Source organism: Capsicum annuum, chromosome 3 (genome assembly GCF_002878395.1).
Source record: "Capsicum annuum cultivar UCD-10X-F1 chromosome 3, UCD10Xv1.1, whole genome shotgun sequence".
In the NCBI taxonomy this organism is placed as follows: domain Eukaryota; kingdom Viridiplantae; phylum Streptophyta; class Magnoliopsida; order Solanales; family Solanaceae; genus Capsicum; species Capsicum annuum.
The window spans coordinates 20,277,846-20,305,203 of record NC_061113.1 but is presented as its reverse complement, the minus strand read 5'-3'; the positions used below and the strand labels follow the sequence as shown (position 1 = coordinate 20,305,203).

Below are 27,358 nucleotides of genomic sequence, written 5' to 3'. Positions count from 1 at the left end.
ACAAAAAAGAAGCTATTAGACGAATTATCAAAAATAAATTATTTAGTGGCGGAATATTTAGCAAAGAGAACCCATAGCTAATTCTAGTTATACAAAAGAGATTTAATCTGTCAGTGTCATAAACTTGCTGCTAAAATAAAACCATGGATAATAAATTAAACTTAGTCAAATGTTGAGAAACATCATATGAACATTATTTACTTACAAAATCTCAAAAAACAAACAAGTGGTGCAAATTGTTCCATTAACTTCAACCATTTTGCCCATTATGATCTAGGCTAACAGCTCTTCGTAACAATTTGTCTGAAATATTTGAACGTTCTTCTAAGTTTTTGATGTACTTGCATCTGTCTTCGACGTTGAATTGCTATGATCATTATCTGACACCTGTTCCGGAGAATTAGACAAATTACTTGGAAATTTTCCACATCCTAAACTATTCTTCAAATACTCAACAAATTCTTGTGCTTCATCACAAGTATCTTTGAACAATTGCAAATGTCGAATGAAACTTTCAAGAGATGGATCCACACCATCTACTTGTTTGCCACCATTAGCTTCGCTTGTCTCTAACACAATGGCTGCTGCTGTTACAAATTCTTGATATGCCTTCTCCATTGAGTCCACTATGGCATCCATTTGTTACCTCTCTGCATAAAGAGGTTAACCAGCCGGGTCGGATCGGATATGAACAGGTCAAAAATGAGTTGAACAAAAACGAATAAAATATTATGTAGACGTATCTCTAAAATAAATAACAATGGCATGCCTCCTTTCATTGCTTAGAAAAAAATTATCTATGAAATTCATCAACAAAATTTTTCATTGCCAATCCATGTTCTTTTGTTATATTCCTAGTTAGCAACAAAACAATTACTATCATCTTTAAAGAGGAATGAGCTACATAGTATCTAAATTGCGCGGACTCTTTACTTTTGATATTGTATTTGTGTCAGATTTTTCAAAAATACACTAGTTATGAAAAATCCGACACGCATCCGTTGACATTCTTGAAGAGTCCAAACAACAAAGTATACTATTAGTAATCCGATCTTTAACAAGGGAGAAAACCCAATAACACACAATTATTAAAATGAATAATGAGCCAGCATCTATCAATGAGTATAAAACTTATAAAGTCAATTTTTCTATAATAATTCCCGTTGTCTCAATATTTATCGACTGTTACAACAAAATATTGTTATAGATAATATATTATAATATAACATAACATGAAGATCAATTGCACAAAGAAAATGATTATTATCATAGTTAAATATTATCATAGAGCACTATTATCGAGCAAAAAGCAAGAAAAATCAAGCTATTTTGGATCTTGTTTTTTCGATTTGTATGAAAGATCAATGTAAAGTATATGAAAAAAAAAAAATCAAACTGTTCAGGCTGGAAATATGATTTTTTGGCTTAAACTAAATTACAAGTTAGTTCAACCTCCCTAATACTAAAACCTAGATCAAGATCAGGAAAAAGTTGTGTAGAAAATTGATACTCCTATAACAAATTCATGGACATGACATCATAAATGTTTCCCGCAAAACTTTTTTCAAATTGAATTTCAAAATTAAATTGAACATGATTTATAAAGAAAATTAGACACAACTAAACCAATTTCATATCACGTAAATTCTCATTAGCCACCTTATGCATGTATAAAGCCTAAAATATACATTCACCAATGAAGAATTAAAAATAAAGGATCAAGAAATAGAATCAAGCTTACAAACACATTCCCCTCTCTTTAATTGATAAACTCCAATTTCTAATCAAGTTATTGGGGAAATGCATGCTATAAGAGACTTATAGAAGTAAATGTTTTCTTATATATAACATCTAATAAATGGAATTCGAAAAGTTTAAGATATACGTGGCCTTATCCATACCTTTTACGGGGAGGAGAAGTAAGAAGAAAAAGAGCGAAGAGATAAAAAAAAAAATTACTTACGGGTCGAACGATGATCCAGGAGGCTCCACAAGAAAAAAGGTACAGCTATTTCGAATCTTGTTAACATTTTTTTTGTTAAGAGATAAAAGGATATAATACTATTTATGGTAAATTATATTTATCAAAATACACATTGGATTTTGTCAATACAAATCTTATCAGTAAATGCATTTAATTAAATTCATTTCTTTTTTTTGTCATTCCTGCTTTTAATGGTAAGATACTCATAATAAAAGATCTTTTCTTTTTCCATTATTTTCTCTGATACAGTTTTGCACTTTTATTTCATTACTTACTCGTTCAGTTTCAAAATAGTTGATTATTTTTGACTTGACATTTTTTTTACAAAAATATTAATGAGGAGTTTATTTTATCAAGTTAATCTTACTAATTATGTTTTGAAAAAAATATAAATTTGAGAAAATACATTTTTTTTAATTATTTAATGTTGAAGATAGTATTGGAAGAACATACTAAAATCAACTTGATTTCATCAATACAACTAAACTAAAACAAATATTTTTAGTAAGAGGACCAACTAAAACGAAATGGAGGAAGTATTATTTATAATATGTACCCACAGTTTCTTCATTATCTTACAAAATCCATAGTTTTAATTTTTTTTTTAAGATAATAAAATAAAATTAAGAAAAACAAAAACTATGGTTTAGAAAACTCTTGTGTTTGCTCATGTATTATAACTTTGAGTAATTGCTCATGTACGCACACAATTAAGAAAGAACGCAAGGATTCTGTTCAAGGCAGATTGATATCGAGATGGAAAGAAATTTATATTTCTCTTCGTGGACATATTTGATATGGACACCAAAGGATATATTCAATCAACCAAACAGAGATTTTGCATAGGAAAGAAGTTCATCAGAGAAGGAAAGAAATTATATTTTCTTTGGGGACATATTTAATCAAAGAATTCACACAAATCTATGATTGAGAGAAAATCTCTTGGATTTTTTTTTAGAGTACGAAGATAACGTCCATCAAGAAGTATTTAAAGTAGAAGAAGAGGAAGAAAGAATCAAGCAACTTTACTTGAATCTATTGGTTGTACTCTTTCATTCTTCATAAAACTTTGTAATCTAGCTGTTTATAATTGTTACAAAAAAGAAAAAAGATAGTCATGGTTGAGGTTATACAAGAGAGGCTGAGTAATAAGATTCAAAATTCGTGTTTTGTATCCAGAAGAAATCAAGAAACTCTCTGTACACTTTAGTTTTCAACAAAGCACTAAAGAAAGTCCTTGTAATTCTAGGGGTCTGTACTAGGCACCACAGCGGTGATTTTTACTAGCAGGGCGGCTCCACCTCATAAAAAAATAGGCGGCTGCCTTAGGCCCTAAATTTGAGGGGTTTCATTTATTACGATAATATATATAGATTTTTTAAAATAAAAACTACATATTATTTATAGAAAAAACAATTCTTTTTATATAAAAGAAAATCATTAGAAGAAGTTCATATATCTAGAGTACTATGTCTCAAAAAGATTAGAGCATTGATTATATTATTACTTAAAAAAAGATTAACTAGAAAAAAATTGATTATATAATTTTGAAAATAGAATTCATTAGAAGAAAGTTATTTTTTCTTAAAATTTTAAAACTTCCGTTTGATTTTCGCCTTGTGCCACAAATATATTTGACCCACCCTTATATACTAGTATAAAATTATCTGTCTTTTTACTTTACGCTATATTTTGATATATATATATACCTATGAATCTAACTTGCCGGACAACCGACTACACTCCTTGATGAGTCAATTAAGTGAGAACATTTCAATTCACCCATCCTCTTTTCATCAATTTTTGGGGTGGATATAATTTCCAATAATTTTTAATTTTTTCAATGGAAAATTCTATCCAATAATTATTAATGATGTGGCATTTATAACCTTTTTTAAAAAATATTGTAAGTTACTAAAATCAATATTAAAATTTAGGGTAACTTACATAAATTCTATCACTATAGGAGCTAATTACTTCCTCTCTCATAACTTTACAGTATTAAATAAAATCTCATAAAAAATATTAGATACATTATCTTGTGTGATACATAACTAGTTAAATTAGATTTTTAAAAATAAATCATTTATCTACACATAATCTATGTATTTATGTATATGAGTTTTATAATCTCACCATCCGAGTCTTATAATTTTAAAATAAATCATTTATCTACACATAATCTATGTATTTATGTATATGAGTTTTATAATCTCACCATCCGAGTCTTATAATTTTATGTATCTGAGTTTTATAATTTCTTTTGATACTTTTGATTCATTTTGACTTTGATACATTTAGTTGTTTAACCACATTGTTTGCAACAAATTTTATAGTGAAAGAAAAATAAATTTCAATCACAAACAAAATATGAAGAAGCAAGAATGTTATTAATAAATGATATGGGTATAATTTTGTTCTTCCGTTGATTCTTCTCTCTTGATTTTCTCCATAATTCGAGGGCCATTAATGATGTGTTTCTCGAACTTTGAATTTGATCTCCATAAAAGGAAGATAGGATGATTTGAATTTGATCTCCATAAAAAAGGATTTTGTGGATCTTCTTGAAGTATTTGATTATCAAGAAGAGAAAGTCTTGATCCCTTTGTGATATTTTATGGGTTTATGAAATTGTCGAGAGATGGTTGATCTCTTTTGAATATCCCGTGAATTTATGAGGTATTGGAGATCTAGATCTCTTTACGAATACCCAAGAGTTTATGAGATATTTGAGATGTTTGATCTCTTTATGAATATCTCATTAGTTTGTGGGATATTAAAGATGACACTTTAAAGGATTGTTTGCCCCTTTATATAGGCGTAATTTAGAGTTTAGAGTAGAGTAGCCGCCAAGTTAGGTTTAGGGTATAGTAACCTCTAAGAATTCTAACAGAAATTGAATTCTTCTTATAGAGTCAACAAAATTTCGACGTCTACACATGCCCCTACTTCAAGGCTTGCCGGAGTGTAGATTTGATGAAACTCATCTTGAAGTACCCATAGAGCTTCCATCTTACAGTGTTACGGCTATAGATTTGCATATCTAATTTATGATAAAAGTGATAAAAGGGAAGATGTAAGACCCCGCAAAATTTCTAAGATTAATTCAGTCCTTTAAGCTTGTCAAGGGGTCCCAGACTTAGAAACTTCAAGCTAAGTTTCCAGATTTAGTTTATTTTTGGCCTTCAAAAGTTGGCATCTGATTTCGCAACCTTAATGTCCCTTAAAGGTCTATGTTTTTGTTGATTCATGATCAGGAAGGTCAATGGATGTTTCCGGAAGAGTTTTAGATTTTTCGGACCTCGTTTAAACCACTTTTGGAAGTCCAAGACAGTAGACCAACGCGATCTTGGCGCGCCGCGTCACCTATCACATTGGTCGATATTGTTGCAGGAATTGCCAGTCAAAAGTACTAAGGCTTGGCGCGATCATGGAGCGACACGTCGAGTATCGCATCAATGCCATCGACGTGCCGCATTGCTCAACGTATCAGTGCCAAGTTTTTAGTCATTAAATGGCCGCGTCCTTAAGGGTAATTAGGTCATTTTCCCCAACCTTCAGCCCTCATAACATGAAATTTAGCCCCTTTTTGGCTAAATACATTATTATTTCTCAATTTCATAAGAACAAGAAACCTAGGTGATTAATTTCAAGCCAAGAATTCAAGCCTTCCTCCATCAATCTTCAAGAAATTATCCACCAAGGTATGTAAAGTGTTTATTCAAGGATCCCTTTCATCCTTGGAGTTCAAGAAACCATTTTTAAACCTTAAATAATGATGTTCATGTTGTGGATTGAAATTGTATCCATGTTGTTAATTGTGTTTGGTTTTCATGATGGAATCTTTATGTATTTCTTGATATTATGTTAGCATGTGGATTGAATTTCATGAAATTGGGTTGATTAATGTAGCCATGATGAAATTGTTTAATGTTCATGCCCTAACCTAAGTATATGTATTCCATGTGTTTGATAAAATACCTAAGTGAGTTGAATTGTGTTTTATGATCCTTTATTGATCTAAATGATGAACTTAGGCTATAACTACATGTTCAAAATGACTCCCATGCTAATGTTATATCTTTTGATGATTTGATGGAGTGTTCATAAGACTAGATTTGTGAACTTATGATATGTTGGAATGTATCCCGATTCATGTACAAGACTATGAATATCAAGTGCATCATGAAATCCCTCAATGATTGTCTTATGAATTGTTGACAATTGTTATGGGTTCAAGAAGTGTCATGTCCTATTTACTTTCATGTTATCGAGTCCTGGGGTATCTAATACCCGACAAGTTAGCTGTGTGCCTAGAGCTAGTATCAGTTTTATGATAATCTCAGTCACGCCATGATCAGTTGTATTCTCAGTCAGTTTTAGAACACAATAGAATTCAGTCAGTCACATAACTCAGGAAAACTCAGTAATCTCATGAACTCAGTCAGTTAACAGAATTTAGTAATATTCTGTCAGTCTACGGAACTTAGTGAACCCATTCAGTTCATCTCAGTATAATTAGTTCAGTGTCTATTCAGTTGGGAGTAGGATTCAGCACCGAGCAAACCCAAGGATGAGTACACACACCAACAGTAGAGGGTGTGACCCTTAGAAGCAATCCTTGCCTTCCAGAACTATATAGCCAGCATAGGTTGAGACATCAACACTGACAGTTGAGGGTTGATGGGGTGGATTAACACTGCCAGGTGAAGGTCCCACCGTTCTCCTTTGGGGATACTGCCAAATGAGGGTCACTCACAGCTTGTCCTTACCAGTGGAGTGGTATTGACACCCTTCCAATTGGGGTTACAGATTAGACCCCAACTTAGTTATAATATCTTATTAGGGGCATGTTGGTTAGATGACTACCTCCCACAGTCACAGTCTTAGTCTCAATAGTAAAACTCAGATAGTTCTATAGATTTTAGGACTGTCAGATACAATTACTCAACTCAGTACGAAACTCAGCTAGTTCTATTAGAATCAGGACTATCAGACACAGTCACTCAATTTTCAGTTATATCAGCTATCAGTAATCCATGTTATCAGTGAAACTCAGTATTCAAAATCCTCATGATTTTAGTTACAGTCTATATAATTATACATGTATTATCATTCAGTTATTCTTATGATATCCAGTCAGTTATAGTTCATGCATATGAACCCTTGCATTCAGCCTTACCTCACTTTGCGTACCAGTACATTCATACGTACTGACGCATACTTTTGTTTTGTGCTATGGTGTTTTATACCATAGGTTCAGACGTATGAGCTCCAGAGCATTCTTAGCAGATCAAATATTTAGCAGATAGATTAGCAGTGAGTCCTCATCATCCGAGGATGTTATCTTATTTTATTTATTCATCACATTCAGTTCAATAGATGGAGTTAGTTGGGGACATATCCCATCGACTCCTAATTCAGACAGTTTAGAGGCTTTCAGACTATAGCATGTTCAGACAGTTATTTTTGTCTTGGTATTATCATACCTTGTTTAGACGTTGCTTCTTTCAGAATTGTTTAGTATTTTGAACCTTATGGCAAGTTTTTCACCAGATTTCTGCATTTATTTCAGTTATGTTGTTATTACAATATTACTATTATCCAGTTGCTCAGATACAGATATCAGTCATGGGTTAGCTAGTGCCCTTCAGGATTGTTAGCATCGTGTAGCGTCCGGGGAACCAGACTTGGGGGGTTACAAAGTTGGTATTAGAGCCTGAGATTCAATAATGTCCTAGGAAGTCTGAAAAGCCGCATCTAGTAAAGTCTTATGCATAGGTCTGTTGCACGCCATATTTATGTATAAGAGGCTATAATATGTTTGAGGAACAGTTTCCCTTCTTTCAGTATTCATATCATGCAAGTGAGCATGAGCTCCAGTTAAACTCTCAGTCTAATCCATTTTTTTCTTTCGCTTACAGAACATACCCCCAAAAGGACTAATGAAAGGAGAAATGGAAATCAATCAGCCCCTCAACCCGTTCAGGCAGATCCCCTGGACAAACACGTTTCCCATGTAGAATTCAGAGCTGCATTCACTACTCTTGCTTATTTAGTTGTCACCTAGAATGAACGTCTAGCTGTCGTTCCAGCGAACCCAATGGCCAATTCTGCTGCAGCTAGGATTCGGGACTTCAACCGAATGAATCCTCCTTTTTTTTAGATCTAAGAAAGATGAGTACCCTTAGGAGTATCTTGATCAGGTGCAGAAGATTATTGATATTATGGGAGTGACTGTTATCCAGAGTGTAGAGCTAGCTGTATATCAGTTATAGGATGTGGCTCACACTTGGTTCATATAGTGGAAAACAAAGAGGGCTATAGAGTCAGGACCTATTGATTGGGAGGAGTTTGCCACCGCTTTTCTAGATAAATTCTTTATCTTAGAGTTGAGAGAAGCTAAGGTGCTAGAATTTACTAACCTCAGGCAGGGAAACATCACAGTGAAAGAGTATTCTCTTAAGTTTACTCAAATAGCTAGATACGCTCCTCATGTGGTGGCAGATACCAGGGCTAAGATGAGTAAGTTTGTATCTGGAGTGAATGATAGTGTGGTCAAGGAGTGCAGGACCGCCATATTGATTAGTGAGATGGACATAGCCAAGCTTATAATCTATGCTCAACAAATAGAGGCACAGAAGATTACGGAGAGAAAAAACATAATAAGAGAGCTAGAACAGGTAGCTTCAATTTCAGTCAGCCTAAGTTAGAGGGTGAAAATCATTCTCAATTTCACCTAAAGTCCTCAGTTCCAGCTCATTCGTCAACCAGTTCTCTAGTTCCTAAGTTCAGGAATGGTAACAAACATAGGGCGCCAGGCTCTAAGTCTCAAGGCAGTATTAGTAGTGCCCGAACTCATCTTCTTTGTCAGACTTATGGCAAGAATCATCAGGGTATTTGCAGAGCTGGCAGTAATATTTGTTTTGGATGTAGCAAGCTAGGCCATAGAGTTAGAAATTATCCCCAGTCAGGTTTTCAAGGTTAGCATAACTGTTCCTCAGCTCAGTCCGATCGCTCAAACCAGCAGGGTGCTACTTCCAGCGCCACCAGTGGGCAACACCCAAATTGACTATATGCTCTTCAGTCCTGACAAGATCAAGAAAATTCTCTTGATTTGGTCACTAGTACGTTACAGATCTTTCATTTACATGTTTACACTTTGCTAGATCTAGGAGCTTCTTTGTCTTTTGTTACTCGTTATATAGTAGTGGATTTTGGAGTCACTCCTAAAATTCTCACAAAGCATTTCTCAGTCTCTACCCTAGTTGGTAAAACTATCATAGCCCCGCGGGTATACAGGAACTATCCGGTTATGATATCTTAGAAAGTCACTTCAGCAGACTTAGTCAAATTAGATATGACTGATTTTGATGTCATTCTCGGCATGGATTGGCTTCATTCCTGCTATGCCACAGTCAACTACAGAAACAGAATTGTCCAGTTTTAGTACCCTGATGAACCTGTCCTTAAGTGGAGGGGTAGGACTTCAGCCTTCAGGGTTCAGCTTATTTCCTACCTTTGGGCAAGAAAAATAATATCTAAGGAATGTGTCTATCATCTTGTTCGAGTTAAGGACTCTAGTTTCAAAATTCCCAGTCTTGAATCAGTCCCAGTAGTGAATGATTATTCAGATATCTTTCCCGAAGATTCTCTCGGAATTTCTCCCGAAAGGGAAATAGACTTCGGCATTGACCTTTTTCTAGATACTCAGCCTATATCTATTTTGCCATATTGAATGGCACTAGTAGAACTCAGAGAACTAAATAAATAGTTGAAGGATCTCTTAGATAAGGGATTTATCAGACGCAGAGTGTCCCCATGGGGCACACCAGTCTTATTTGTGCACCAAAAAAATAATTCTCTCAGAATGTGTATAGATTACCATTATCTTAATAAGGTCATGATTAAGAACAAATATCCACTTCCCAGAATCGATGACTTATTTGACCAACTTTAGGGTGCCATCTATTTCTCCAAGATAGACCTCAGATAAGGCTATCATCAGCTTAGAGTCAGAGAATGTGACATTCTAAAAATAGCCTTTCGTACTCGTTATGGTCACTTCGAATACTTAGTCATGTCATTTGGTCTTACGATGCCCCGGCATTTTTCATGGACTTGATGAACCGTGTGTTCATGCAGTACTTAAACATGTTCGTCATAGTCTTCATAGATGACATTCTTGTCTATTTCCGCAGTGAGTATGATCATGCAGACCATCTTAGAATAGTATTACAGACTCTCAAAAATCATCAGTTGTTCGCCCAATTCAGTAAGTGCAAATTTTGGCTAAGGTCAGTAGCATTCCTTTTTCATATTATTTTTGATAATGGCATTAGAGTCGATCCTTAAAAGACCAAAGCAGTGAGAAAATGGTCTAGACCCATCTCTCCATCAGATATTAGGAGTTTCTTGGGTTTGACTGGCTATTACAGATAGTTTGTTGAGAGATTTTTGTCTATTGCATCCCCTATGTCCAGATTAACTCAGAAGAAAATCAAATTCCAGTGGTTAGATTCATGCGAGAAGAGTTTTTAGGAGTTGAAGACTCGACTCACCTCAACTCCAGTTTTGACTCTTCTAGATGGGTATGTCATATACTGCGATGCATCCAGAGTAGGTTTGGGTTGTGTCCTCATACAATATGGTAAGGTCATAGCCTACGCCTCTAGACAGTTTAAGCCTCATGAGAAGAATTATCCTACTCATGATCTTGAGTTAGCAGCCGTAGTATTTGCCTTAAGGATTTGGAGGCACTACTTGTATGGGGTGCATGTAGATGTGTTCACAGATCACAAAAGCCTCCATTATATGTTCTCTCAAAAAGATCTTAATCTTCGTCAGAGAAGGTGGTTAGAGCTCTTGAAAGATTATGACTTGAGTGTTCTTTATCATCCGGGCAAGGCCAATGTAATGGCTGATGATCTCAGTAGACTATCTATGGGTAGTGTTGCTCATGTTGAGGACAGTAAGAAGAAGTTAACTTAGAAAGTTCATCAGTTAGCTAGACTAGGTGTTTGCTTAGTCGATTCAACAGAAGGTAGTATATGGGTTCAGAATAGTTCAGAATCATCTCTAGTTTTCGAGGTGGAGGAAAAGCAAGATGGAGATCCTAGTCTAGTCAAGTTGAGAGAGTCAGTCAAGGATCGAAAAATAGAGGTTTTCTCCCAAGGGGGAGATGGTGTATTGCGTTGTCAGGGTCATCTGTATGTGCCAGGTGTTGATAACTTAAGGCAGTGAATTCTTGCAGAAGCACATGGTGTGCGTTACTCTATTCATCCAGGGGCCACTAAGATGTATCGTAATTTGTGGGAGATCTATTGGTGGAGTGGGATGAAATGAGACATTGCAGAGTTTGTGGCTAAGTGCTTAACTAGTCAGCAAGTTAAGATTGAGCATCAGAAACCAAGTGGGTCCATGCAGGAGTTCAATATTCCTACTTGGAAGTGGGAAAAAGTGAACATAGACTTTAAGACGGGTTTGCCTCATACTCGTCATTAGCATGATTTTGTTTGGGTCATTGTAGACAGAATGACTACATCAGCTTATTTTCTTCCAGTCCATACCTCTTATTCAGCCGAGGATTACGCCAAACTCTACATTAGAGAGTGGGTCAAATTGCACGGTGTTCCATTGTCTATTGTCTCGGATAGAGGTACCTATTTCACCTATCATTTCTGGAAAGCATTCCAAAAGGGACTTGGTACCCGAGTTTACCTCAGTAGAACTATTTATCCTCAGACTGATGGTCAAGCAAAAAAGACCATCCAGACTTTAAAAGATATGCTGCAAGCGTATGCAATTGACTTTAAGGGTAATTAGGATGACCACTTGCCTTTGGTTGAGTTAGCATACAATAGCAGTTATCATTCTAGTATTCAAATGGCTCCATTCGAAGCTCTCTATGGTAGGAGATACAGATATTCAATCGGTTGGTTCGAAGTCGATGAAGCTGCAGTGGTAGAGTCTGACTTGGTCTTTGATATCTTAGAGAAAGTTCAGTTAATCAGAGAGAGGCTCAAGACAACTCAAAACTGACAGAAATCATACGTAGATATGCGCAGAAAGGATCTCAATTTCGAGATTGATGATTATGTATACCTAAAAATCTCTCCCATGTAGGGAGTAAAGAGGTTCAGCAAGAAGGGAAAGCTCAGTGCCCAATATATCGGTCCCTTCAAAATTTTCAATCGTTTTGGCAAAGTAGCTTATGAGCTCGAGTTGCCTTCAGATCTAGATTTCGTGCATCCAGTCTTTCATGTCTCCTTGCTGAATAAATGCATAGGTGACCCATCAGTTGTAGTCCCTGTTTAAGGTGTATATATCTAGAATAGTCTCTGTTACGAGAAAATTCCAGTCAAAATTCTTAACTATCAGATTCGCAGACGGAGGAACAAAGAAGTCCCTCTAGTCAAAGTTCTTTAGTGAAATCAGTCTGTTGATGGAGCTACTTGGGAAGAAAAAGCAGACATTCGGACCAAGTATCCTCACCTCTTATCCGCTAATTCAGGCTCAGCCCAAGGTAATGACTTTCCTTAAGCTTATTTTATTTCATGTTCAGATTTCAGTTACAAACTTGGTATTCAGTTTCATGCTCTATTTTCCATTTCAAACTTGGTATCCTTACCATTGCATGTTCAGTCGCATGTTCATGAGTCAGTTTAATCATATATTCACACATCAGATATACGTGATCAGCTTATCAGTACTCTCAATCATGCATTTATGTATCATTTTAGTCATGAAATCATGCATCAGATTTGCATGCTCAGTATGAATCTTAGTAATGACAATCATGTAGTCATGTTTCAGTAATTCATGTTCAGTGTATACTTCAGCTTAGTATTTCTCCCATCGTAGTCAGTCTTATTCGAGGACAAATATTCTCAAGGGGAAGATATTGTAAGACCCCACAAAATTCCTAAGCTTAATTCAGTCCTTTAAGCTTGTCAAGGGGTCTTAGACTTAGAAAATTCAACCTAAGTTTCCAAACTTAGTTTATTTTTGGCCTTTGAAAGTTGACAATCTTATTTTGCGACCTTAATGTCCCTTAAAAGGCTATATTTTTGTTGATTCATGATCAGGAAGGTCAATAGGTGTTCCCGAACAAGTTTTGAATTTTTTGAACCTCGATTAGACTATTTTTTGAAGTCCAAAACAGTGGACCAACGCGATCTTGGCGCACCGCGTCTCCAGTCAAAAGTATTGAGGCTTGGAGCGATCATGGTGCGACGCGTCAAGTATTGCGTTGATGCCCGCGTCGCTCAACGCGTCGGTGCCCAGTTTTTAGTCATTAAATAGTCGTGTCCTTAAGGGTAATTAGGTCATTTTTCCTGACCTTCATCCCTCATAACACAAAATTTAGTCCTCTTTTGGCTAAATACATTCATTATTTCTCAATTTTACAAGAACAAGAAACCCTAGGTGATTAATTTCAAGCCAAGAATTTAAGCCTTCCTCCATCAATCTTCAAGAAATCAACCACCAAAATATGTAAAGTGTTTATCCAAGGATCCCTTTCATCCTTGAAGTTGAAGAAACCATTTTTAAAACTTAAATAATGATGCTCATGTTATGGATTGAAATTGTTTCCATGTTGTTAATTGTGTATGGTTTCCATGATGGAATCTTTATGTATTTCCTGATATTATGTTAGCATATGAATTGAATTTCATGAAATTGGGTTGATTAATGTAGCAATGATGAAATTGTTTAATGTTCAGACCCTAGCCTAAGTATATGCATTCCATGTGTTTGATAAAATACCTAAGTGAGTAGAATTGTGTTTTATGATCCTTTATTGATCTAAATGATGAACTTAGACTATAACTACATATTCAAAATGACTCCCATGCTAATGTTATGTCTTTTGATGATTTGATGGAGTGTTCATGAGACTAGATTTGTGAACTTATGATATGTTGGAATGTATCCCTATTCATGTACAAGACTATGAGTATCAAGTGCATCATGAAATCCCTAATGATTGTCTTATGAATTGTTGAAAATCGTTATGGGTTCAAGAAGTATCATGTCGTATTTATTTTCATGCTATCGAGTCCCGGAGTATCTAATACCCGATAAGTTAGCTGTGTGCCTAAAGCCAGTGTCATTTTCATGATAATCTCAGTTACGCCATGATCAGTAGTATTCTCAGTCAGTTTCAGAATACAGTAGAATTCAGTAGGTCACATGACTTAGGAAAACTCAATAATCCCATGAACTCAGTCAGTTAACAGAATTCAATAATATTTTATCAGTCTACAGAACTCAGTGAACTCATTCCAGTTCATCTCAGTATAATCAGTTCAGTGTCTATTCAGTTGGTATTAGGATTCAGCACCGAGCTAACCCAAGGATGAGGACACACACCGGCAGTAAAGGGTGTGTCCCTTAGAAACAATCCTTGTGTTCCAAAATTATGTAGCCAGCATAGGTTGAGACATCAACACTAACAGTTGAGGGTTGATGAAGTGGATTAACACTGCCAGATGAGGGTCCTACCATTCTTCTTTGGGGACATGCCAGATGAGGGTCACTTACAGCTTGTCCTTACTAGTGGCGCGGTATTGACACCTTTACAAATGGGGTTACAGATTGGACCTTAACTCAGTTATAATATCTTATTAGAGGCATGTCGGTTAGATGACTACCTCCCACAGTCACAGTCTCAGTCTCAGTAATTAAACTCAAATAGTTCTATAGATTTTAGGACTGTCAGATACAGTCACTCAGCTCAGTACGAAACTCAGCTAATTCTATTAGAATCAGGACTGTCAGACACAGTCACTCAATTTTCAGTTATATCAGTTATCAGTAATCCATGTTATCAGTGAAACTCAGTATTCAAAATCCTCATGATTTCAGTTACAGTCTATATAGTCATGCATGTATTCTCATTCAGTTATTCTCATAATATCCAGTCAGTTATAGTTTATACATATGAACCCTTGCATTCAGCCTTACCTCACTTTGCGTACCAGTACATTCACACGTATTGACGCATACTTTTATTTTGTGATATGGTGTTTTATACCATAGGTTCAGACGTATGAGCTCCTAAGCATCCTTAGCAGATCAGACGTTCAGCAGATAGATTAGCAGTGAGTCCTCATCATTTGAGGATGTTATCTTATTTTATTTATTCATCACATTCAGTTCAGTAGACGGAGTTAGTTGGGGACATGTCCCATTAACTCCTCATTAAGACAGTTTAGAGGCTTTCAGACTATAGCATGTTCAGAGAGTTATTTCAGTCATGGTATTATGATACCTTGTTCAGATGTTTCTTCTTTCAGTATTATTTAGTATTTTGAATCTTATGGAAAGTTTTTCGCCAGATTTCTACATTTATTTCAGTTATGTTGTTATTATAATATTACTATTATCCAGTGCTTAGATACAGATATCAGTCATGTGTTAGCTAGTGGTCCTTCGGGATTGTTAGTATCGTGTAGCGTCCGGGGTACCAGACTTGGGGCGTTACAGAAGATTTGGTCGCACCAAACGTGCCAATTTGTTTTCAATAAATTTTAATTCATGAAAAATAAATTTTAATCACAACAAAAATATAGAATCAAGAATTTTATTGATAAAAAATATAGGTACAATTATGTTCCTCCCTTGATTCTTCTCTCTTGATTTTCAACGTAGTTTGAGGGTCGTAGTAGAATATTTCTTGAATGTAGGATGATATCTTTATGAATATCCCATGATTTTATGAGATATTGGAGATGTTTATATGAAGAAATATTTATCCCTTCATATAGGAGTAATTTGAGATTTAGAGTAGAGTAGCCACCAAGTTAGGTTTAGGATATACTTGTCACCAAGAACTTTAACAGAAATTGAATTCTTCTTGTAGAGTCTACAAAATTTCAATATTTACACAAATGTATCTTACATGTTTCTCATAAGTCTAACCATTCTGATATTTTTGATATAATATGCTTTTGATACATTTGGTTGCTTCATACATATATCTTGCATGTTTCTGGTAAATGTATTAATAAAAAATTTTCATACATTATATACGTTTGATACACTATAGTTTTGATACATTTTTTGGTATAGATCTAACCCTTTTCGACTAGAATAGAGGAAAAGAACAGAAAGAAATTCCCTGAAGGGGGAGGAAGGGAGGAAGGGGCGAACATTTTTTATCAAATCTGACTAGATCTTCACCTATCTTATCGAAGTTCTTTGACATCCGACTGAGAAGATAAAGTTTTGAGAGGTTTTTATTTTAGTGGTGGTTCATCAGTGGTTTTTTCGATTGGAGATGATCGTAGATAGGAGAGACATGGAGGTGGAGAGGAGGATACGAGAGTGGAGTGAAGGGAAGGGAGAAGAAGGAAAGGACTGCAGGTTTGGTGGTGGCTAGACGATGGGAGTCACTAAGATGAAAGCTTTTTGTCGACATCAACAATGCTTTCTCAGAGAGACAAAGAGAGGTAAAATGAGAGATTGAGAGAAAGATGGAGATGTACTATATAAATGATAAAAATTTGGGAGATATTAGAACAATGGAGAGAGAAATATAAAAATATGAGATAGGATGTAATTAAATCTCTCTTCGTCTCACATTAGTTGAACACATTTCATATCACATGGTGATTAAGAAATCATAATTAAGAAGGTAACTTTGTTAATTCACCCCGTAAAAAAGACTTATGAAAATTTTACAAATAAGTGTGAACATTTTTTAAAAGAATTAATTACAAAGGTAATGTCACGACCTGATTTCTTAAGTCATGATGGTGCCCAACTTATCCCACCAATAGGCAAATCAAGTCATAGCCCAAAACAATAGGTAATGGGCTAATAGGCAGAAATCAGAAAAGATTGTGTATAATGATAGTAGTGATAATAATAAGTGATAACCAGAAAGAAAACATATATAATATATCAAAACAACAGAAGGAAAAAAGACCAAATATACAAACGAATCCCTCCTAATACCTAGTAAGGTTGGTACGAGAGCCACTACTAAAAGATACCCACAGTACTAGTTAGAATTCAAAATATACACAACATATACAAGCAATATCGAGTACAAAAGACTAAGCTGGAATAGATAGAGGAGGATCAACCTCGGATGACAGTAAGCTCACCCTGCTTTGAATCAGTACTGAAAGGTAGGACCCACATCACACCGACTTCTAGTATTCGGATCTGCATCAAGAAAAAGATGCAGAAGTGTAGTATAGGTACCAGAACAATGGGTACTCAGTGGGCATTATCGGTCGACTAAGCTTAATATGGGAAAAGTATAACTAAAATATGAGGGTATAATCTAAGTCAACAGTAAACAAGGATAGAAAGGTAAAACAACTACCAAGCCATTCCAATGCGATAAAGAAATAAGTATAAGTGATACGGAAAATAAATAATATAGTAATAAAAGGTGAATCAAACATAATCTAACTAGGCCCCCATAAACCCACTAGGCATACTGAAGAAGACAATTAACCCAACTGTGCCCCTATAAGCCGGTGGGACACATAAGAAATGTTTACACAAAATAAAAACAGATAATTCATAACTGAGTCAATTCCAAAAAATCATAGTAGTCATCCAAATTTGCATCGTTCTTGAACCGGCACCAATAGGTAGTAACGAGAGGCTAGAGGTCGAGCTTGAATTGGTAGTGATGGATAATTACAAGAGGTCATATGCCAAGTTTGAATCAAAAATAGTGGGTAATAACGAGAGACCACAATTATGATATCCAACATAACTCATAATCAGATGCCGAACTCGAATCGGAACTTAGGGGAACCATAATTCCTAGAATAACAGTAATCAGTTCTAGAACTCCCAAATCATCATACCCAGATATCGGACTCGAATGGAAACTCATAGTAACCATACCCAACTATAAGATTAAAATTCAAATCATACCATAACCAATGCCAAAGTGGTACCAAAATTCACAATCAATGACAGAAATAAAGAATATGTTGAACCTCAATCAAACCTAAAATTAACCATTCACATATCTTAATTAAAAAGGACAAATCCAAGGTTTCACAACTTAATTCCACACCTTAAAGAGATAGATGCTATATCATACCGAACGATAAGATACCAAAATTTACTAAAATTGGGTCCTGATCGGATAAATAAGACATGTTATATATATCAAATGGCATGAAACTACAAGTTCTTATCCAAAACTAGCATAATAGTATACAATTACAGTAAATAAGCTCAATCAAAAGGTAGGGTAAGCCTAGCCTACCTAGACGCCAAAGCTAAAAGCCTCTTCAAGAAACCTCTGAATAGTATCCCGCTAGAATCCAAGTTGAATAAATGTAGTAGTATCTTAAAATTTCCTTTGTGAAGCAATCCAGCATGGGTGGAAATTCATTGATAACAAACTTTTATGAAAAGTTATAGGAACAGAATCTTTAAAACTTAAAGGATGAATGGATTTGCACTTATACAAGAAAGTTTCTATTTCCTAACACTAATGTTTGTAATGACTTGGCACTATAATGTTAATTATGACGACAGCTTAATTTGGTGTCATTTTGCATGGATCCCACGTGCAGGGTGTGCGATAATACCACCCCTTGCTTTTCGTTAAATTCACACTCGGGTATTGTATAGGTTTGTGGTAAAATAAATATAATATTTTTAATATAATATAATTAATAGAAAATTTCTAATAAATTCACTATAATATAATAATAATACTTTAACACATTTAAATTTATTATCTTTGCTTAAAATATTATTAAACCATAAAAGCAATTATAAAGTAATATAAATATAGTATAATTTAAAGAAATTTTATCAATATCAAAAATATTTTACAAGGGTAATAAATTATATTTCTACCAAAATGCCAATTTAAAATAAATATTCCACAATATATTTGGTATCAGTAAAATTCTTAAATGAACTGCTCGAAAATTGAATTATCAATCCCAGCACGTCATAAATAACTTGGGGCGATTATAGAAAGGTTCTAGACACCAAAAATGTATGAAAACAGGAAAAATAACCGTAAGGATCATTACAACATCCACTACTAAAAGGACTTTTATCCGTGAAAGTAAAAGGATAAGAAAATACCTGAAGGCTCAAACAGATAGGGATACTAGGCGGGCACATCACGCTCAGTCTCCCAAGTAGCCTCCTCCACTGGACGGTGACGCCACTGAACCTTAACTACTGAAATGTTCCTGAAGCGCAACCGCCTAACATCTTTGGTCAAAATGGACAATGGTTCCTCTACAAATGGTAACTTTTCATCCAACTAAATCGAGTCTCACTGAAGTATGTGCGACTTATCTTGAATGTATTTCCACAACATAGATACATAAAACACCCGGTGAATGGTTGAGAAGGTAGGAGGCAATGCCAACACATAAGCTACCTCCCCAGTTGTCTGTGAAATCTCAAAGGGTCCAATATACCTGGGGCTAAGCTTGCCCGTCCTCATGAACCTCATTACGCCCTTCATGGGCGATACTCGGAGGAAGACCCTATCACCAACTATGAACCTCAATGGACGACGTCTGCGGTTAACATAATTCCTCTGTCTACTCTAAGATACTCATATCCTTCCCTGAATCACCCGAACCCAATCAAATGACTCACAAAGCAAATTTGTGCCACAAGGCTAAGCCTCAAAAGTCTCAAACTAACCAATAGGAAATCGACATTGCGTACCACACAATGACTCAAATGGGGCCATCTGAAAACTCGAGTGAAAGTTGTTATTATATGTAAACTTTGCCAAAGGTAGAAACTAGTTCTAATGACCCCCAAAATCCAACACGCAAGCGCGAAGAATGTCCTTCAAAACCTGGATAGTCCGTTGTGACTGCCCATCAGTCTAGGGATAAAAGGTTGTGCTAAGGTCAACTTGGGTACCAACTCCTCCTGAAACATCCTCTAGAAGCTAAAAGTGAACTGAGAGTCTTGTCTAAAATAATGGACATAGGGACCCCATGCAGTTGAACCACCTCTTGAATGTAAACACAGGATAACCTCTCGGTACTATGGAAAACTCGATTAGAGATAAAATATACAGACTTGGTCAATCGATCCACGATGAACCAAATATTATCGAAACCACGGGAAATGCAAAAAAATCCACCTACAAAATCCATAGTAACTCACTCCCACTTTCACTTGGGAATGGGTAGCTACTGAAGCAATCCTCCAGGTCTTTGACGCTCATCTTTTACCTGCTGACAACAAATGCATCAAGCCACAAACCCTACTATATCTCTCTGCATACCATTCCACTAGTAGTGTTACCTCAAATCCCTTTACATCTTAACTTTCCCAATATGAATAGAGTATCTAGAGCTATGAGCCTAACGAAGAATCAACTGAATCAAATCTCTAACCCTTGGAACAAAAATATGACCATCAAACCTCAGGACACCCTCAGAATCTAGGTTATCCCGCCGAGACTCACCCTTTAACATCTACTCTCAAAAGCTATAAAGCTTGCTATCCTTGAATTGACGACCCCAAATCTGCTCCAATACGGTAGATCTGGCCCCAACACTAGCAGTGATTCTCTGAGGGTTAGAAATATAAAAACGAACCATCAAATTAGCTAAGGACTAGATGACCAAAGCTCACAACCACTGAGAATCTAAAATAAAGGGTAAGTTACCCATACTCTCAGACTTCCAGCTCAAAGCATTCGCTACCATATTTGCTTTGCTCGGATAGTAGAAAATAGAGATATCATAGTCCTTCAGCATCTAAATCCATCTGTGCTAGCTTGAATAAAGCTTCTTCTGGGTCATAATATACTGAGGACTGCGGTGGTCAGTAAATATCTCATAGCAAATCCCATACAAATAATGTCTCTAAATCTTAAGCACAAATACTACCGCTGCCAACTCTAAGTCATGAGTGGGGTAGTTGCACTTATGTACCTTCAGTTTCCTCGATGCATATGCAATAACATGACCTTCCTGTATCAGAACATACCCCGAACCAACACCAAACACATCATAATAAATAGTAAAACCCTCGCCCTCAATCGAAAGCGTTAGAATGGGAGATGAGGTAAGAAAATCCTTAAGCTTTAGAAAGCTCACCTCACAACTTCTAGACCACTGAAACAGAACCTCCTTCCAGGTCAATCTAGTCATAGGGGCTGCAATAAAAGAAAAACCCTCAATGAACTATCTATAGTAACCGGCCAATCCAACAAAATTATGAACCTCAGTAGGTGACGTAGGCCTAGCCCAACTATAAATAGCCTCAATCTTTGTTAGGTCCACCATAATACCGTCCGTGGATACTACGTGCCCCAAGAAAGCTATAGACTCGAGCCAGAACTCATACTTTGAGAACTTGGCATAAAGCCGATGATATCTTAAAGTGTGGAGCACAGTCCTCAAATGTTGCTTGTGCTCCTCCCTACCCCTTGACTATACTAAAATATCATCAATAAATACTATCACGAAGGAGACCAAATATGGTCTGAACACGTGGTTCATCAAATCCATTAAAGTTGTTAGGGTATTGGTCAACCTAAAAGACATCACCAGGAACTCATAATGACTGTAACGAGTCCTAAAGGCTGTCATAGGGATGTCCACAACCCTAACTCTCAATGGATGGTAACAAAACCTCAAATCTATCATAGAAAATACTATTGCACCCTGAAGTTGGTCAAACAAATCATCGGTATGATGCATAGAATACTTATTCTCCATGGTCACCTTATCAAATGCCTAGAGTTGATACACATACACATATATATGAAGCAATCTTTTTTCTTCACAACTAGAACTGAAGCACCCGATGGTGGCATATTCGGTCTGATGAAACCCTTAACCAGAAGATTCTGAAGCTGACTATTTAGATCTTTTAGCTCAGCAAGAGTCATACGATAAGGAGCCATAGAAATAGGTTGGATGCCTAGCTCAAGGTCAAGAATAAACTCTATATCATGCTTCGGAAGAAAGCCAGGTAGGTCTATCAGAAACACATCAAAAAACTCACGAACAACAGAGACGGTGTCAAGCACTGGATCTCTGTACTAACATCTCAAACATAAGCAAAAAATGACTCACAACCCCTCTATATCAATCTTCTAGCTCGAATGTAAGAAATAATCCCTGACGGTGCATGATTAACAAAACCCTGCCACATAATTAGGGGTATACCACACAAAACTATGGTAACAATCTTAGAAAAATAATTCAAGACCGTATGGTAAGGAGATAACCAATCCATGCCTAAAATCACATCATAATCTACCATATCTAGGATAATGAGATCAGTCTGAATATTAAACTCCCAAATCATCACAAAAAAAGATCTATATACCCGATCCACTACTAAAGAATCACCCACAGGGGTAGCTACACACAATGGCATAGATAAGGACTCCGAACGTAAGCCAGTCGTGATATAAAATAAGCATAAACATATAAAAATATGAAATTAGGATCAAACAAAGCAGAAGTTGGTTGATGGCATACAAAAATCATACTTGTGATCACAGCATCCGAATTCTCAGCCTCTGATCTACCTGGTAAAGCATACAAATAACCGTGTCCACTACTAGACTGGATGTCTGTCCGACCATTTATCCTACCTCCATGCAGACCACCTCTAGAACCCCAAGGACCACCCTCATGAACCTGCGCACCACCTCTAGCTAACAATGATATTAATCTGATCGAATGTGCAGTCTAAACTAAAGGCTCAATTATCCTACACCGACGACACTCATGGGCAAAGTTACTAACATCCTCGTAGTCTAATATGCTCTGGGAAACCTGCTCTATCTAGAAGGTCCGATGAATCTAGAATGACCACCCCAACTCAATGATTCTGACTGAACACCTCTCTATGGCTGACTACTACTCTAACTACTGGAACTACTTTAACCTGGCTGACCCTTGTTTGATATTTGAAGTAACTAGGCTAACCTTGATACTGATAAGGTTGTTGCTGGGGATACCTACAGTAAAACCCTTGGCATGTGGATTGTGAACTATTATAGCTGTCCTGGTAATGCGGTCTGTTATCGCTGCCCCCTTGGGCCTCACGATAAATCACCTCTATAGAATAAACATGCTCAACAATCTCAGGAAAAGACTTCCCTGATGTCACCAAACTTTTTGTAGCCCTACAAAACAGTAATTTCAATCCCCCAACAAAAGCATCGAATACACTCATACTCCACAGGCAGAAGTAGAATCATAGTGGCGTGTCTGACTAACTCATGAAATCTCATCTCATACTCAGCCACAGACATAAAATCCTATCTCAAAATAGCAAACTCATCTCGAAGACACTCGCAGATGCTTATACTTCCCCTAAAAAGCCTCGGAGAATTAAGTCCAAGTCACTGGTAGAGATCCAATTGGCCTGAAATCAAGATAACCTCTCCACCACCTCCTCGCTATTGTGTCTAGATGATAAGCAATAAAGTCCACTCCTTACTACTCAACCAACCCTAAATTCTATGACTGCTTCTTACAATTGGATAAGAACTCATAAGCATCCTCCCTTGGTCCCTGCAAATCTGGGTGGAGTCAATCTCAAAAATTGGCTCAACATTTTCTTCTCATCTAATGACATGACTGGCTAGGCTACTGCTGGTTGTAGGACTACTGGTGCTGGAGAAACCTCTACCTTAGGCGCCGCTACCGTAGGCTGTGCCCTTGAATCAACACCAGTTTGTGTTGTTGACTGAGCTCCTTCAGCTGGTGGACCGCCCACTAACCCCAATAACTAGACTAATGCATTCCAAAGAATCGAAGAAGATATAAAATTGGGTGGAGCCTGGGCTTCCCCCTGGCCCACCTGTTGTTGAGGCAAACTACCTGGAGCTCTCTTAGTCTCAAGAGTTATGACAGGATCGGGCGATAGTAGGGGTGTGTAAAAATCAAACCGATCGATAAAAATATTATTGGTTTATTGTTATTGGGTTATTGGGTTAACGATTTTTTAATGATTTTATAAAAAAAATTAATGGGTTATTGGTTTGGTTTGATTTTTTTTATTGGGTTATTGGGTAAACCGATAACCCAATAAGAATATATATATATATATATATATATGACTTATTATATATTTATTATATATTTCTCTTTAATTTCTACAAATTAACAAACTTATTATTTCAATTATACAAACTTTTAATTTCTCCTAACAACATTTAGTTCAAACTTGAAGATTCTTGTAAATTAAAACACATCGTATAGGATTTTTGGTTGCAACTAAGATTCATTTTTTTCATGTTAGTTACTACTATTTCTATTTTATTAGTATTTTTTATCAGTTAAACCGAAAACCGAACCGTTATGGACTAAAAACCGATAAACCAAAAATCAATAAAAAATTATCTTATTGGTTTGGTTATTGGTTTAGCATATTTAAAAACCGAGAATCGATAAACCAAACCGATAGTATATAAAATTGATCCGAACTGACCGATGCACACTTCTAGGTGATAGGTCCCTGGCCTGACTGGTTTGACCTCTAGGTCTACCTCGGCCCTTAATCAAAACTCTAGCAGCAGGCTCGGTGTTCCGATCCTCGGCTCCTGCACCTCTCATCCTAGCCATCTGCGTAAAGAGTGAACCAATACAAATTTAAAACCAACTCAGACCCAACGCAGGGAAATGGATTAAGAAAATGAGATTTTTTCCTAAACATGCTCCGTAGTCTCCTGAAGATATAATACAAACATCTCTGTGCGGATCCACGAGACTCTACTAAACATCGGCTCTTATACCAATAATACTAGTGAAATCTAGGCTCTGATTTCACAAGTCATGATGGCGTCTACCTTATCCCATCAGTATCCAAGCCAAGCCATAATCTGAAATAATAAATAATAGGCTAACAAGCAGAAACCAGAAAAGACAGTGTATAATAATAACAGTAATAATAATAAGTGATAACAAGAAAGGAAACATATATAATATATCAAAACGAGAGAAGAGAAAAGGACCAAATATACAAACGAATTCCTCCCAAGACCTGATAAGGTCGGTACTAGATCCACTACTAAAAGATACTCAGAGTACAAGATTTAATCCAAAATATATACAACATATACAAGCCGTATCTAGTACAAATGACTAAGCTGGAGTAGACTGAGGAGGATCAGCCTCGGACGACAATAAATTTATCATGCTCCGAATCAGTACAGAAAGGTTGAAACCACGTCAACGTCGATTGCTGGTACTCGAATTTACATCAGGGAAAAGATGCAGAAGTATAATATGAGTACCAGATCAATGGGTACTCAGTAGGCATCATCGTCTAAGCTTAATATGGGAAAAGTATAACTAAAATGCAAAGGTGTAATCTAAGTCAACAGTAAACAGGAATAGAAAAATGAAACAACTACCAAACTACTCCAATGCAATAAAGAAATAAGTATAAGAGATACAAAAAATAAATAATGCAGTTATAAAAGGCAAGTCAAACATAATCTAACTGGGGCCCCATAAGCCCGCTAGGCACACTGAAGAAGACAATTAACCCAACCATACCCCCATAAGCTGGTGGGACACACAAGAAGTGTTTACAAAAAATAAACATAAATAATCCATAACTGAGTCAATCCCAAGAAATCATAATAGTCGTCCAAATGTGCACCGGGTTTGAACCGACACCAATGGGTAGTAACGAGAAGTTAGACGCCAGGCTTGAATCGGAAGTAGTGGATAATAACAAGAGGCCATATGTTGGGTTTGAACCAAAAATAGTGGATAATAATGAGAGGCCACATGTATATGATATACAACATAACTCATAATCAGATGCCGGACTCGAATCGAAACTCAGAGGAACCACAACTCCTAAAACAACAGTAATTAGTACCATAACTCCCAAATCATCATACCCAGATGTCGTACTTGAACCAGAATTCATAGTAACCATACCCAACTATAAGATTAAAATTCAAACCATACCATAACCAATGCCAAAGTGGTACTAAAATTCACAATTATGACAAAAATAAAGTATATGTTGAACCTAAACCGAAACTAAAATACATTTAACTAACCATTCACATATCTTAATTAAAAAGGGACAAATTTAAGGTTTTGCAACTTAATTTCATGTCTTGAAGAAATAGATGATGTATCATACTGAAAGATAAGATAACAAAATTTACTGGAATGGGGTCCTAACCGGATAAATAAGACATGTTATATATATCAAATAGTACTCAAACTACAAGTGTTTATCCAAAACTGACATAATAGTACACACTTACCATAAATAAGCTCAATTTAAAGATAGGGTAAGCCTAGCCTACCTGAACGCCAAAGCTAAAAACCTCTTCAATAAGCCTCTGAATAGTATCCCTCTAGAATCCGAGTTAAATAAATAGTGTTGTATCTTAAAATTTCCTTCGCTATTTAATCAAGCACGGGAGAAAATTCATTGATAGCAAACTTTTAAGAAAAGTTACAAGAACAGAATCTTTAAAACTTAAATGATGAATGGATTTGCACTTATGTAAGAAAGTTTCTATTTCCTAACACTAATGCTTGTAATGGCTTGGCCCTATAATGTTAGTTATGATGACACCTCTTAAATGGATGCATTTTGCATGGATTCCACGTGTAGGGGGTGTGGCAATGCCATCGCTCGCTCTCCATTATATTCTCACTCAGATATTACATAGGTTTGTGATAAAATAAATATAATATTTTGAATATAACATAATTAATATAAAATTATTTATAATAAATCCTTTATTATATAATAATAATATTTTAATATATGTAGATTTATTATCTCCGTTTAAAATATTAATAGATCATAAAAGCTATTATAAAGTAATATAAATATAGTATAACTTAAAGAATTTTATCAATATCAAAAATATTTTAGAAGGGTAATAAATTGTATTTCTACCAAATGTCAATTTAAATTAAATTTTTCACAATATATTTTATATCACTAAAATTCTCAAACGAACTGTCCAAAAATTGAACTATCAGTCCTAACAAGTCATAAATAACTTACGGCGATTATAAAAAGGCTCTAGACACTGAAAATGTATGAAAACAAGGAAAATGACCATGAAGGTCATTACAAGTAATATGAAAAAATTTAAGTAATGATTTCTTGAATTAGTAAAGTGATCAACTAATATGAGACAACTATTTTTAGTAAAATGTCCATCTAGTAGGGGACGGAGGGAATAAAAAATATGAAATATTATGTAGATGTGATAAGAAATAATATTGTGATGTAATTTTTCCTAAAATATATTGATGACCCAATTACTTAGGGGTGGGCGTTCAAAATTCGGTTCGGTATTTTCAAATTTCGGGTTCGATAATTCGGTAATCGGTATTTGAACGTAGATACCACATACCATAGTTATAACATCGGTTCGGT

General features: G+C 35.8%; 1 long non-coding RNA gene across 1 annotated transcript; it reads right to left on the bottom strand.

Moving 5' to 3' along the window:
• Positions 1-130: 130 nt before the first annotated feature.
• On the bottom strand, positions 131-26,481 carry LOC107864684. The gene is made up of 3 exons (XR_001672696.2): positions 26,265-26,481; positions 17,080-17,161; positions 131-650 (listed from the first exon to the last, which is right to left on the bottom strand). It is a non-coding gene; the product is annotated as an uncharacterized LOC107864684 (long non-coding RNA).
• Positions 26,482-27,358: the final 877 nt, after the last annotated feature.